Here is a 14,049-nt window from a genome sequence, read left to right as displayed (position 1 = left end):
CCTCCCTGCTCTCTTCCCCCTCCACCTCCCCCCCACCCCCTCATCTAGGTGTAACACTGCCCTCTCTTTTTATATTCTCCCTTTAATAAAGTGTTTCTTACCCTTCTTTAGGGAGGGCTGGTGATGGTCACAATTATGCAATAAAATAATGCAATTTGTTTAATTGCAATAACAAAAAAATGAAAAAAAAAATAAAATGCATTGCTATCTAAAAAAAGATTGCACTTCTTGTAGTGTTGACCTTTGACAGCATGTGCAGACAAGTAAAAAAAAAAAAAAAAAAACAAAGTATGCAATACATTCAATTAAAAAAAAATGATAGAAAAATCATGCATATCTGTCTGAAAAGAAAAGAATGCACTAAATATAGCGTCAACCCAAGATTAATACAGACATGGGGGGAAAGAAAAATAAGGACGCCAACTTCTATTACATTTAATAACAAATATTGGCTATATAGGGCTGCCCTACTACAGCACTGAGTCTCATCAAATACAGTCAGGTAAAGGAGATGTAGGCGCAAAAATATAAAATTACCAAAATCTAACAATAAAATGAAATAAAATTCCCTTATTTTAAAGGCTTTATATTGAGCGAGAGCATCGCATAACAACACAATCGAATGCAACATTAAGTCTTTACAAAACGGTGTTTGTTTTTTTTTTTTTTTTTTACAATAGATTGGTAGCCCACCAGTATGGGAACAAGCTGAGTCAAGAAGAAATAAAAAAAGAAGAAAGTGTTTTATCCACCTCTCAAACAGAGGCACTAGAGGAAAAGCGAACAGTTCATGACTAATACTGCACCATCAGGTAAAGTATAAAAGTGAAGTTTTGTCAGCAGGAAGCCGTAATGACCAGTAGTGACCATGCAGAGCTCTAGTGTGACACAAAAATCAATCATATCAACAGATTTGGCCGCCGATAGAGCTCTGCAGATGTGAGGAAAGGTTAAGTGTCAGAGCTCTGCAAAACATCCAGGCGTTGACGGAGGTGTAGGTGCAGCAAGTACAGCCTTTATGTCATTACTGAAAGGTCAAAAGAATACAAGGGTTCACCATCTGGGTTTAAAAGCAACCTTTTGAACTGGATTGAGCTCGCCTTTTTACCAATGAATAAAATTATTTCTATAATGAGTGGCAGAAGTAATCTAGATCCTGATGTATGAGCATGTGATCTGTAAGGCTGGTTTACCTCAATGGGAGGTTTCTCTTTGTAGAATTTAACAGCATCATTTGATGAGGAACGATGCAGAAAAAAGAATAATCCTGATTATTTTATTCATCATTGAAATCACGATTATTCAAACTTCTATTTGTCAACCAAAAAGTGATTTATTTTTAGTGTAAAACAATGTAAACATAAATCCTACAAACATTAAACTCAAGTATGTTCACTTTTGCACAAAACAAAATATAAAAAATATATATTTGAATGCAAATAAATTCAAAGGTTTTGGATGGAGGAGCACGTATGCACATCCATTAAAAAACTCAAAGTTATTATTAGTAATTATTTTTGCTCGTGTGTGTCAAGCTTTATTTTTTGTAGATATCATTAATCGTAGAAGTTTGTTTTATTGAACAAATAATTATTATTTTTTTTAATTATTTTTTTTAAATAATTGTTTTTTTCTCCATTATATTGTTTTTGTAATCGTTGAGTGTATTAATTAAAAAAACACATTTCGATGAATTGCATAGCCTTAGAAAGATGTTGAGGTTGAGACTTGGAAGGAAATCACAGCTATTTTTTAGAGGATAAAGAAAAATAGCATTGGATGAGTCAGTAAATGGAATAATAAACCATGGCTGAATCAGAATATTATTGACTTTTAAACTTGCACATCACTCGTACCAAAGATTGTCCTTGAAAAGAAAACATCCCTCACAAAAACAAAGACCAAAAAACAGGGACTTGGTGTTTATGGCTTCATTATGATGTACTTTGGTTCAAGTCTCAAAACTTTGGCAACTCTTTGAACAACTTACTGTTTCATTCACAAAGAAAAACTATTGTTCATACAGAATATGTATATAGAAGAATTTTTGAGACACTAGGAGCTCAGCGGCTCTATTTATCGAGTCGAGCGTAAGAAAAACAAGACTTAAGAATAAACTGCAGCAGTCTGTTCTTAAAAGACATCTGAAGTATGCTTTATACAGTCCATTGGGTAGAATTCCCTCTTTTACGTATGTAACTCAGAAATTCAGTATAAGATCGTAGCTGGAGGAGAGAGAAACGTCTGGGAAAATGAATTCAAAAAAATCTATTAATCAACGGGAGGAAATTTACATTTGTTTTTACGGAATACAGTTCAGCAATAAAAGCTTACTGGCAGACTTGTGTTCTTAAAAGTCAGGAAAAAAATAACCTGCAATAATGAATAATAATAGTGTGGATGAATGATTTTATTGTCAAACAATTGGCCATAAATTGAGCAGTATTTAGGCTTGTTACTGTAAGGTGTAACCACAGATACCCTGAAGGTTTCTCTTTAAACAGACATCTGGTTAAGATGAGAATGTTTTCAGTGAGGAATACCAGAACTAGACAATACAAACGGGCTTTTTCTGAATATCATTTGAAGGTTTTTTCTCATTTCTCATTCAAAAGGAGTCATCCGTTAGAGACGGACCTGTTGGGAATTCTGAACGATGACTATTACCCACTGATAGGGAACATTCAAACTGTTGGTTAGTACGAGTGCCTCATAGAAACAATGCCTAGAGTTTGAATCCTAGAGAGGTTCTGGAGACTTTTTTATGTTTACATATTTGCTTTTGGGATTCCTCAAGATAGTATATACAGTATACAGGCATCATAAGCATGTGCGTCTCATTTATTTGTTACCTCTGCAAAAGAGGTAATATCACCAGCATTTTTTATTTGTTTTTCTGTCGAAAGTCTACATCAAAAGTACTCGACGGATTTTAACAAGATTTTAACCTACGATAGACCTTACTCCATGGAAGATTCCGAGATCCGGATCAATTTTTGGATTCTGGATCGGTTTAAATAATTTTTAAAAATCCCTATCTCACATCATTGGGGAAATTTCAAAACCTCATACTTAGATTTGTAATTGACCAATCAATATGAAATTTGACCCAATCGTGTTAGGTTGGTTCAATTACCCACCGAGTTTCATCCAGATCGAATCCAGATTGTGCATTTTATCAAAAAATAAAAAAATAATTTTTTCATACCTATTGTATCCATAGATCCAAAATAAATATATAGAACGTCTCGAGTTTTGCTTGACAAATAAGGAATGAAAGCAAGAATGAAAACAAATGTACCAATCTACCTGTTTTTATCATTATCATTTCTGTAAGATTAGTTTCTAAAGCTATTTTTTGAACCTGCCAAAATAAATCCAAAATGAAGCTTGAAATGTTCAGCAATCTAAAGTATGAGAGAGTAAAGTTTCTCAAATTAAGCAGTGTTATTATTTATGATGTTCTACATTATATATGATACAACATTTGATACATGTGCTTTAATATGGAAGATACACTTTAACATGGAGGGATCGACTTACTGTCAGTTGTGATTCACTAAGTTAGACAACAGCTGGTATAGAATAAAAGGATTAAAAGCCTTTAAACTTCCAACAACATAGATTATGGCATTAAAAGTTTCTAGCAACGTAACTCTACTTTCACTGAATGTTTACTCTACGAGCTCCCGTGGCAAACTCTGCGTACGATTGTGTCGTTATTAATAGAAAGAGAAATGTTGGTAACATTGTATTTGAAGTTTTATACATAAGGCTGTAGTCAAGTGTCGTTCACTAAATTATGACATCTTTCTCTAAATGATGACACCTTTGGAGCTATGTTGGCATTTTCTGGGTCAGGTGGAGGGATCTAGTGGGGTTTGGTAGGGTTAGGGTTAAGTTTAGGGTTCAGGGTTAGGTGTTAGGGCTTAGAGTAACAAACGACACTTAATGACAGCCTTCATGACACCTTATTCATGCTAATGACAGGTGTTATGTCATAATAATGACAGGGTAATGTCAGCCTCATGTATAAAATTTCGAGTAAGTGTTACCAAAATTTCTTCCGAGCCTTTGAAGTGTGAATGTTCCTGGTACGATGATCAGGATCACTGATACAGAGAACTGTGAATATCTGGCAAAGAGAAGATTTGGCTCTCTCTGAGTGCACTTGCTCAAATATGGGTTTTTGTTTTTAACTAACTCTTCAAAAAATTAGATTTTTTTAAATCCAAAACTACAATCTCTAATCATCAAAACAAGGAATTAGTAGCAGGGATTGGTTCCCTTTAACCTTTGGTTTGATAGAAGAAAAAAAAACAAAAGCATGCTGCTTGGACTCAGGAGAGTCTTTGGCCGAGGTCTTGATTGACTGAAATCCTTGGTTTAAGCTTTTGTTTCTGTTGGTCTGCTGTACATGATAAGCTGGATATGTGCCTTAAATGCAGACTAACCCATTCAGCCACGAGATGTGATGACCACTGGCCAAACTGGGACAGTATAATGAGGCAAAATAGACTTGTTTTGGGTAAAGTCTGGTACAGACCTGTGGGCTGGCTGGGTGAAGCTGTAAAGAGAATGACACATCCTTCAGTGTAAAAAAAAAAAAAAAAAAAAGATAGTATGATGAAGCAAGTGTATGATGAACTTTGCCAGTGTTGATGAGAAAAATCAATAGATTACAGTGAGACTTCTCGTCTGTATCATCTCTCATTAAATAAGGTTATACATAATGGATATGTTTTAATCAATAGTTTTTGATTATGGACTAAATTAGCTGTAAACTTGACAGTTTCAATTTTCTACATTCCAAAAACATACATAGGTTTTCTGAGCAGAAACATATGTTCCTTCTCTCAAAGTTAGATGAAGTACAGTTGTTTCCCGGAGACTAATCAAGAATGGATGAGGTTTAAAACTGTTCTCTCTAAATTCATTGTTTTCTGTATAAACATGACTAAAAGATTCAAACTTTGAGGCGTGAAAGCACAGGCCTTGGGCTCAGGTCGGTGACTCCTTGTTTTTCATTTGAAGGCTGTATATGCTGGCCATTCTCTAGTCCCTATTTTCTATCAAGAGGGGAAAAATGCATGTGCAAGGAAAGTGGAAGCAGAGAAAAAGAGGGCAGTACCCATATCAAGAGTGTGAGATGGGGGAAGGAAAAAAGCAGGGACAGAAGATGAAATGACTTTCATTCTCCCAGCAGTAGTGGGTCAGAGGCCACTCATTTTTTCCCTGTTTTGGTTCTTTCTCTTCGTCGCTTCCTTTCATCCCCTTCTGTGAAGCATATTGTGATTTTAAATCTCGTGAAAGATGTTTACACATGCTTCACAAGCCCTCGAGATTAGCTTGTTTTATTGAAATATATGCAAATCTGTACAATGCAATTAGAAGAAACACCTTCATGTGTGTGTGGAGGTGAAGATTTTAAAAGTCAAGTTATTCCAACAAACGTTATAAACGTTGGTGACAACCGCTAAAGGTGAAAAACATGTTTTCCGTCGTGAGGGCGATGGGGATTCTCTGTGCTTAGTTCATGTTTGTGTGCATGTGTTGCTCTCTGTGGTGCTCTGACAGTGATGAATAAGCATTATTAAACAGAAGACACGAGCCCGGTGGTATCATTAATCTTCATCCGTACTGGCACCATCACAGAACTCACTCCTCATCCACCATAACATATGCACACCCCGATGTCAGCGACACAAAGGCGGTATGACCGGTTGCCAGTGTTCCGATTGGGTTTCCGTGTGGCTCTTTAACCAAAGTGGCCCAGCTGCGAGGTCACAATGAGACGCGAGCAGTGATTAACAAACCTCTGGCATCAGATGACTGATGGGACACAGAGAGAGGATGACACCGTGTCCACTAGCTCTGAATTAATCACACTCTGCTTGGGGTAGATTCACGAGTCTATAGCAGCAAAATGAACTGGCTCTGAAAGAGAAATGTGAACTTGTACAAAGACACTGGCAACAGGTGTCGCAGTGCGGCTTCACAAATGACCAAGAAAACAATGAAGACGCTTGGTGTGGTCGCTCTAGATGCTCTGAAGTCAAATTGTTTCTCACCCCACATGGCCAATGTTGTGCTATTAATATAAATTCATCATTTCAACACAATAAAATCTCCTTTAAAAGCCATTGTAAGGAAATATTTATGAAATACATACAAACACAATAATTGGAATTTAGCTGCTTGCTCTGCTAGCCTAAAGGCAGGTATACACTGTGCAGTTTTTGACTCATTTTGAGCCAATTTTTGACTCGTGCGTCTATTTTTGGGATCGGGACGAGTCTGCTAAATCGTGTGTCGTGCATGGAATCACGAGAAGCGATTAACACCTCACGACCAGCTCCTGATCAGTGATCGTATGGTCATAAAAAAATGAAACATGTTTGCATTTCAGTCGCTCCTTGTCAGGGTATCGCACTATTGAAGCAGTGCCACGGACCGGCTTACCTTAAACTCTCACACTGCGCATGCGCGAACACCGTAGGACCGCTGTAAAATTGACGGACTATACTGCCCACTCTGTCCAGCCATCTCCTGGTCCATCACATCGCCGTCTTTTCTTTTTTAAAGCTCTCTTTGCTGAGATTTGCGAGTGTCTCTCTACTTCCGGGTTCTTCTTCTTCTGTTTTATTGGCGATGCTTCAGAGGTCTTCTTTTTCTTCTAGTTTGTACGTTGCATTTTCGGAAACAAGACCACGACGTGTCGTGTATGAACGTACAGTGTGAGAAGTCAGATCGTGTCTGAGTATTGGTCAGTTTAGTGTGAGAACATGCATCGTGAGCTTGACAGTTTGAGCTGGAGCTGAGTACAACGATCGCACAGTGTATCCCAGCCTTTAAGCTGCGTTTCAAATCGCATACTAACGTACTACACACTCAATGAGTGCATACTATCTACTATATACTATTAGTATGATTAGGATGGACCATTCCCACTTGAGTATACTTCCAAGTTTCCCAAGATGCATTGCAAACCAACAACAAAAACCTGAAGCACACTGAGGCTAAATATCTTTGAAAGTTCTGAAAACATTTGAAGTGAGAAAGTGACCAAGTAGAATATCAACATGTGTTCATTTGATCCATAAATCTTGCGGAAACACATTTCATGCCGACATTTTGGAGACCAGTCATTGTGTTACTGACAAAACTTCCGGTTAACAAAAAGGTTAAAAACTAATAAAAGACAAGAGATACTTTTGTTTTCAAAAGGGGATGTTTGTCTTTTAGCTTGAAGCTGGTCCCAGGTCGATTTTATATTGTACTGGCAATGCATCATGGGGCGGTTAAGTATGACTAGTGCGCCCAGCGTGCATTTCAAAAATGTTCTGATATAGTATACATCCAGGTATTTCTCTGGTACTCAATCTTTCCATTCTATCGAATTGAAACACACTACATACTCATTTTAACGTCAGACTTAGAACGAGTAGTAAGTTAGCATGCGGTTTTGAAGTACGTAAGCTATATTTGTATAGTGCTTCTCACACAGTAGTCACAAAGTGCTTCACAGTAGTAAAATAAAAAAAAATTTAATAAATAAGTAAAAGAGCATGTAATCAAGTAAATAGTATAAAGTATAACAACTAGACTAGAAAACACAGCCTTGGTGTAGCTAGGTTAAAAGCTAGCTATGGAGCGTTTAGTAACAAATTAATTACTCGCTTAATTTTGACAGACATTATTTTTAACATTGTTTGCGCCAACAATGTAAAGTATTTAGGATTTTTATTACAATGTTATATTGTAACAGAGTGATCTTGCTGCGTCGGTAAGTGCAGATAATAAAGCTATACCGTGTATAAATGCACAGTTGAACGGGTCCTGTCTTGTTTTTTCACAAGCTTCAACTTATATCCAACACTTATATAACACACCTCCTTTTCCGATATAACTAGGCATTACAAAATACAAGCCCCAGAAACAGAAATCCCTTAAAATATGTTATCCAGAGTATCAAATGTTTCCTTTTAAATACATACAACACAATTAGAATACCATAGACATGGAATAGACTGTAGTTACTAGAGGGGCACACAGCTATCAAGCTCTGCTCACAGGTTGACGAAGGACTCCATCTCACTCCTCCATAGGTGCACTGTATCCTGCATATTGATTTAGTTCCGTGAGAAATGAAAAGATAACGGATGTGATCTGTGCATGGATTATGAGATGTTTAGCTCATCTAGCTTTAGCGGCGTGAAAATGGTTTTCACGTTTGTCGAAAAATACTTCTGCTTCTCGTCCACCATCAACCTCTGTATTCCGGGGAATAGTCAAATGGAGAAAAAGTGGTGTATTCGCAGAACGCTGTGTTTGATTTTTATCAAGGTGTCTACATGCACCAATAACTCAATTGTCAATCGCATTATCTGGGAGTGTTTTAAGTGGACATGCTACGGATTGTCCAATTCTAGCCGAGCAAAGCTGTTTACATGCATTGAAAAATCCAGTTACTATCAGACTAAGACATTTATTTGGTTAGTTTTTTAAAGCTGCATGTAAACCCAGTGAGTGATATGCTCTGGTTGTACATGACCCCATCACCTGTTGAGCATTTTTTTCTTTATGGACTGAACACTACCAAACTAATGTTCACTTGTGTAATTAGAAATACAAGAACATTTTTCAGAATTGGTACTTTTTTGGTCTCAAATTCTGATGGATTTGAGAATTTACTAACTATAGTTTAAAAGTACATCATTAAACCAATCTTAGCATATTTCCAGGATTAAATCTTCCTGAGGACACAAACCCATTATTTCCACATCATCATTACTATGAGCACCTCCACCTCCAGATGGTCACCCAGGGTAGCACCTCCCTCCACAGGTGGTGTCACTTTCCCCTCCACTCACCTTTTCTGCCCTGTGATCACGCAACATCTGGTTCCACCTTGAAACCTATACTTGTCTCTGTCCAATAAAACGGATGCCTTGCACTGGGGGGGGTGGGGGGTGGGGTTCTGTCTGTGCTGTGGTTTTCTGCCTCCGTTCTGGATAGAGAAAACAAGAACAGGAAGCAGTGTAAAGGTTAAAGGCAAAGGAGAAAAGATATTTATGGTGTTACGTTTAATAAGAAAAAGAGCAACAGTGAATTTTCAAAAATGCATTGACTCTACAATAAATCTTCTGCACAGAGCTTCGCATGATGGTTAATGGTTAAACTTGACAAAAATAAATAAATGAAATAAAATGTTTAAAAATGTGAAAACCTATGCCAGCACTGGGAGAACATGCAAACTACCTACATAAAGATCTCATATTAACCCCAGGAGCAAAATTCACAGCACAATCATCATGTATCAATTTACGATACACCACCATAAATCACGTGTCCAACTCATCTGGCCCTTTGGAGCATCCATTTCAGCCCACAGTAAAAAAAATAAAATAAAAATAAAATAAAAAATAAAAATGAGAGAGAAAAAAGGAATTATTGTGTAAATGAAACAACAATATTTGCATGGCCTCACTTTTTTCCCAGTGCTTATATATCATGATTGAAGTCATTTTTAATGTAAAACAATAAATAAATAAAATAAAAAATCTTTCAGTTTTCCTGAAATTGTGACATATTTCCCTTTATTAAATAAAAATTGGTCCCAAAACTAAGAAAAATGGGGCTGTTATCTGTCACTTATTGCTTAGATATTGTCAGTTTCTTACATATTTTATAATTTATGTATACGTAGAAATACAAACTAGGGCACAATAATGTTATAATTACTCGTTTTCCAGAATATAATCTGTGACCCACTTGAGATCAACCTGCTCCGTGTTTGGCCCCTGAACTAAAATGAGTTTGAAAGCCCTGTCCTGAATGAATACAATCTACTTTAGATAGTGTCTAAATATTACCTGTAAATGATATGTACTGTATATGATAATATTTAAAAACTAAATTAATCTTTTAATGATAATCTAATTGGAATCACCTTCATGTCTCTTAAATATTAAATTCCAATAAATGTACTACATAATGACTGCATAATGCTGTCTTATGTCAAGTAAAGCAGAAATGCAATACAATCCCTTTGCTGTGTTGGTTATAGAGATTGAAAAACTGAAACCAAAGCAAAGGATGTTTTCTTATTTAAAAAGTAACTAAACCCCTGCTTTACCCTGACCTGCCACTAGGAGGAAAATTAAAAAAATAATGCCTTCATTATGGGCGGGGCTCCTGAAGCAGTTAAGACACGCCCAGTCTATACTATAAAATCTCCAATGAAAAATCTATGCTATGCTAACTAGCTACTCAATATACCTCTCTATTCACTCTTCTCTCAATCCAATCTACTGCAGATTGTAGAGCCCACAGGTGCTAGTTTTTTAAAAGGGGCGGGGCTAACAGTGCTCGTTTGTGACGCAAAGATGGTCATAAAATGTCACATGATCTTGTTCTCAGCCAATAGCAAAAAATCAATTGTAATAGCTGGGTTTCAACCCTTATGCTGCATTCACACCGGATGCATCACGAAATGTCCGTACGTCCAGATTTCATACAAAGTCAATGGATAGATGCGCTTCCGATTTTACGCATATCCACACATCTGCAAGAGTTGAAAATATTGAACTCCCGCGACTGTTTCGCATGACGAAAGCAAATCAGTCGTTGTTGTGTGACCACCTGGAGATTTATGACACAGCCTTTATAACCGGGACCGGACTAGGAAGGATTTGGCGTGGAGGAGAATCAGCGAGGAGGTGGTAGTAGCAGATAAAAGTTCGCTGTAGTTTTCATCTCTGAAAGTCGGCACTGAGCTAGAATAGCATTAGTCGCTAATAACCCCAGCTTTTTTCACTGGTGGTTTATGTTTATGAGAGGAGAAAAAAGAGCGCAGCTCCTCGCTTCAGCAGGCAGTGAAACTCACTGAGTTGGATGTGTCGCTGGTGGGCGGGGCTTTGCTTCAGGCGTGCGTATGAAGCTAATGGGGACATTTCTTGATCCTGCGACACATGCGGAACGTTTCGCGCAGCAGATGCATCCAGTGCCGCAGAAGATGCATTCGGTGTGAACACAGCATAAGAGGGCAGTCACTGACATTTTACAACTGAATATGCCAAATTTAAATACTTGGACCAAAATGTTGAGAGTTGGATCAGGATCAACCAACAGCACTACTTAATACACAAATACATTTATATTTAGGGTTTAGTTGCTCTTTAATGTTGACTTTGAGCTTCTTACACACATCTTACCTCCATCAAATGTGAGTCTCTGTGCCGTTTATCCGCTTTGGGACGCTGCCAGCGCCTGACAGATCAGTGTCCGGCTAGGAAGACTTGTAATCCAGGAGGGGGTGTTAAAGGGGTTCATGGCCAAGTGGAGCTATAAGCAGAGGAGAGCCGGGCGTGTTAGAGTCATTTCATGGAGAATTTAAGAGAGGAAAAAATGTGGACACAATCCTGTCAGAGTAGATAAGCAGCAGATTTTGAAACGGTTTGCGTTCTTCTGGTTTGATACTTTACAAGTTACTGTAATTGGTCTTGCAATGCTTCCCACGCAGCCTGTTTACGTGTTTGTGTTCATGCTGGATCTTCCATGGCGTAAGGTCTGTCTTTGGTTTGAATTTTAGTCAAAATACATTATTTGCTTTTGATGTAATCCTAACAAACAAACACCAATGATGATAATACTACAACCTTCATGTACTTATTGCATAATTGTAGAGTTTTTGAGTGTGTGCAGGTTTAATAGAAGGTCAAAACCGTCTCGGCCCAAAGTTCTCTCCAGATGTCCTCGAAAGGTCAAATCTGGAGAACTTCCTCGGTTGTTTTTTGTTTCCTGTCTTGATTTATGTTCCCGTGTCTTCCAAAAGCTTTCGCAACTTCTTCAGCTTCCTCCCTGGATTCCAGGAGGATTGTGTCATTCTCATTCTCAACCAGAGCATCAAAGAAAATAAAAAAGGAAAACTGTAAGTGAACAGAAACAGGTGTCACCTCTAAATGAGCCCTGAGCCGACCCCCCAGTCTGTTCTGTGGATAAACCGCCCTCTCTGCAAGGTGAGCATGACATTAAATGAAATAATGGGCTGTAGTAATAGTGACAGTAAGCAGATGGTAAGGGTGGCAGTAAAATAAAAGGTTTAGCAACCTCTTGTTGTGGATCTGTGTTGACAGAAAGGGCTCTGCTTGAAATGATCCGTGACATATCTCTGGGGCGACGTGGGGTGCATTAAAATGTGTTGGAAACAAAATGGAAAAAATACATTGAAGGTGCATTTTATGGGCTTTTAACGCAGGATGGTGCATGCCCTTCATGGGCTGGGAAAAACAAAACAACAATAAAAGCAAAGTACTGTATGTCATGAAGAAGCCAACTTAGAAGCTATTGATGAACAATATGCAGCAATACACTGTATAATGATACAACCCAAAGGGTAAATCCTACATGTCTATGATCTTAAACGGTCTAACCTACAGATTTGCAAACTGTAGGAGGAAAAATAAATATAATGGAGGTCAAGGAGCACTTCATTAACTTTTAAGCAGAGGTAAACGTAATGGATTACAAGTACTCACGTTATTGTAATGAATCTGCTTTTATGGGTAATTAAGTACATTTTAAAAGAAGTAAAGTAGTTAAATTTCGACACCCAATTGAGTAAATAGTTACTTCTTGTTTTAAAATGATCAAAGGACATTGTGAAACTACAGAAAAAAAAAACAAAACACGAATGACCAACAGCAATTAAATGCATCACATCATAGCCAACATACCAGATTAAACGTAATGCACTGCGCCAAAACCCCATTTAATGGAGGTTATTTTACCTCTTTCTTGGGTTCAAGGTGGGGTTTATATCTACTGGTATTATGTAGCTCATAAATGTAGCTATACTTAGAGCCTGAACATTTTTTTTATTTTTTGCAAGATTTATTATCAAAAATAAATGTGGGAGGTGAAAGTAACTAGTAACTTTTACTTTGAGTACTATTTAATTGAGCTACTTTTTACTTGTACTTGAGCGCAATTTAAACCAAGTAACGGTACTTCTACTTTAGCAGAATACATTAGTACTCTTTACACCTCGGTTTTTAAGTGTCAGCATTAGGTGAAGGACACACAAATGCAGAAATGGAGGCAGCAGGCTCGGTCTCCAAATAGTTAGAAGTTTAATTTTAATTAAACTCATAATTCTAACAAAAAAAACTAACTCTGAAAAGTACAAACCCAAAAGGTCCACCAAAGTTAGTCCATCAACTGAAGATACTCACAGGAAAATAAAGTAAAGACTGAAAGTGGAGAACAAAATGGTACGAAGACAGAAACAAGAGGTCGAGGCAAAACAATGCACTGACATTAGTCTGTATATAATCAGGGAATGTGGAACACCTGAGTGGGATCTGGAGGGAGGAGCCTAAACACTACCACACACACACACACACACGGACTGTAGAATAGGGGTGTGACGATATCTCGATACGGCAATATATTGCAATATTTTTTTGCACAATAGATTATCAATATGCTCGTGCTAAGTATTGTTTTTTATTTTTATTTTTTAATTTATTTATTCATTTAATTTTTTTTTCTCTTGATTTAAGATTTATTTTATTATTTTCCAAACCTTTTTTGCTATTTTGTTTACTGGAATATTTCACTATAATGGTGTCACTGGTAAGAAAGACCCTATTTTTTGTTTACAGAAAGCACTATTGTAGATACTTATTCATTTACATTGGTATGTTGACACTTATTTACAGAAATGTTGCACTAAAATAGTGTCACTGTTCATAGGACACTTTTTCAATTTATTGTCTTTCAGAGATATGAAATATAAATTGTATTTTTTCACTTAATCTTTTTTTTTTCTTGTTATGTCATAGATTATCGTAGATTGATTTCTGCCAATATACTGATAATCGCAGTATCGTCATATTGTGAGATAACTGTTATCGTGAGCTTTGTATCGCGTATCGTATCGTGAGGTACCCAGAGGTTTCCACCCCTACTGTAGAAACAGGCAAAAATCCAAACCAACTCACAAAATATAATTACAAGATTGACTAAAGTCCAGTTTAAAAGAAT

This window comes from Gouania willdenowi, chromosome 17 (genome assembly GCF_900634775.1).
Source record: "Gouania willdenowi chromosome 17, fGouWil2.1, whole genome shotgun sequence".
Lineage (NCBI taxonomy): Eukaryota > Metazoa > Chordata > Actinopteri > Blenniiformes > Gobiesocidae > Gouania > Gouania willdenowi.
Note: the sequence above shows the minus strand (reverse complement) of the source record.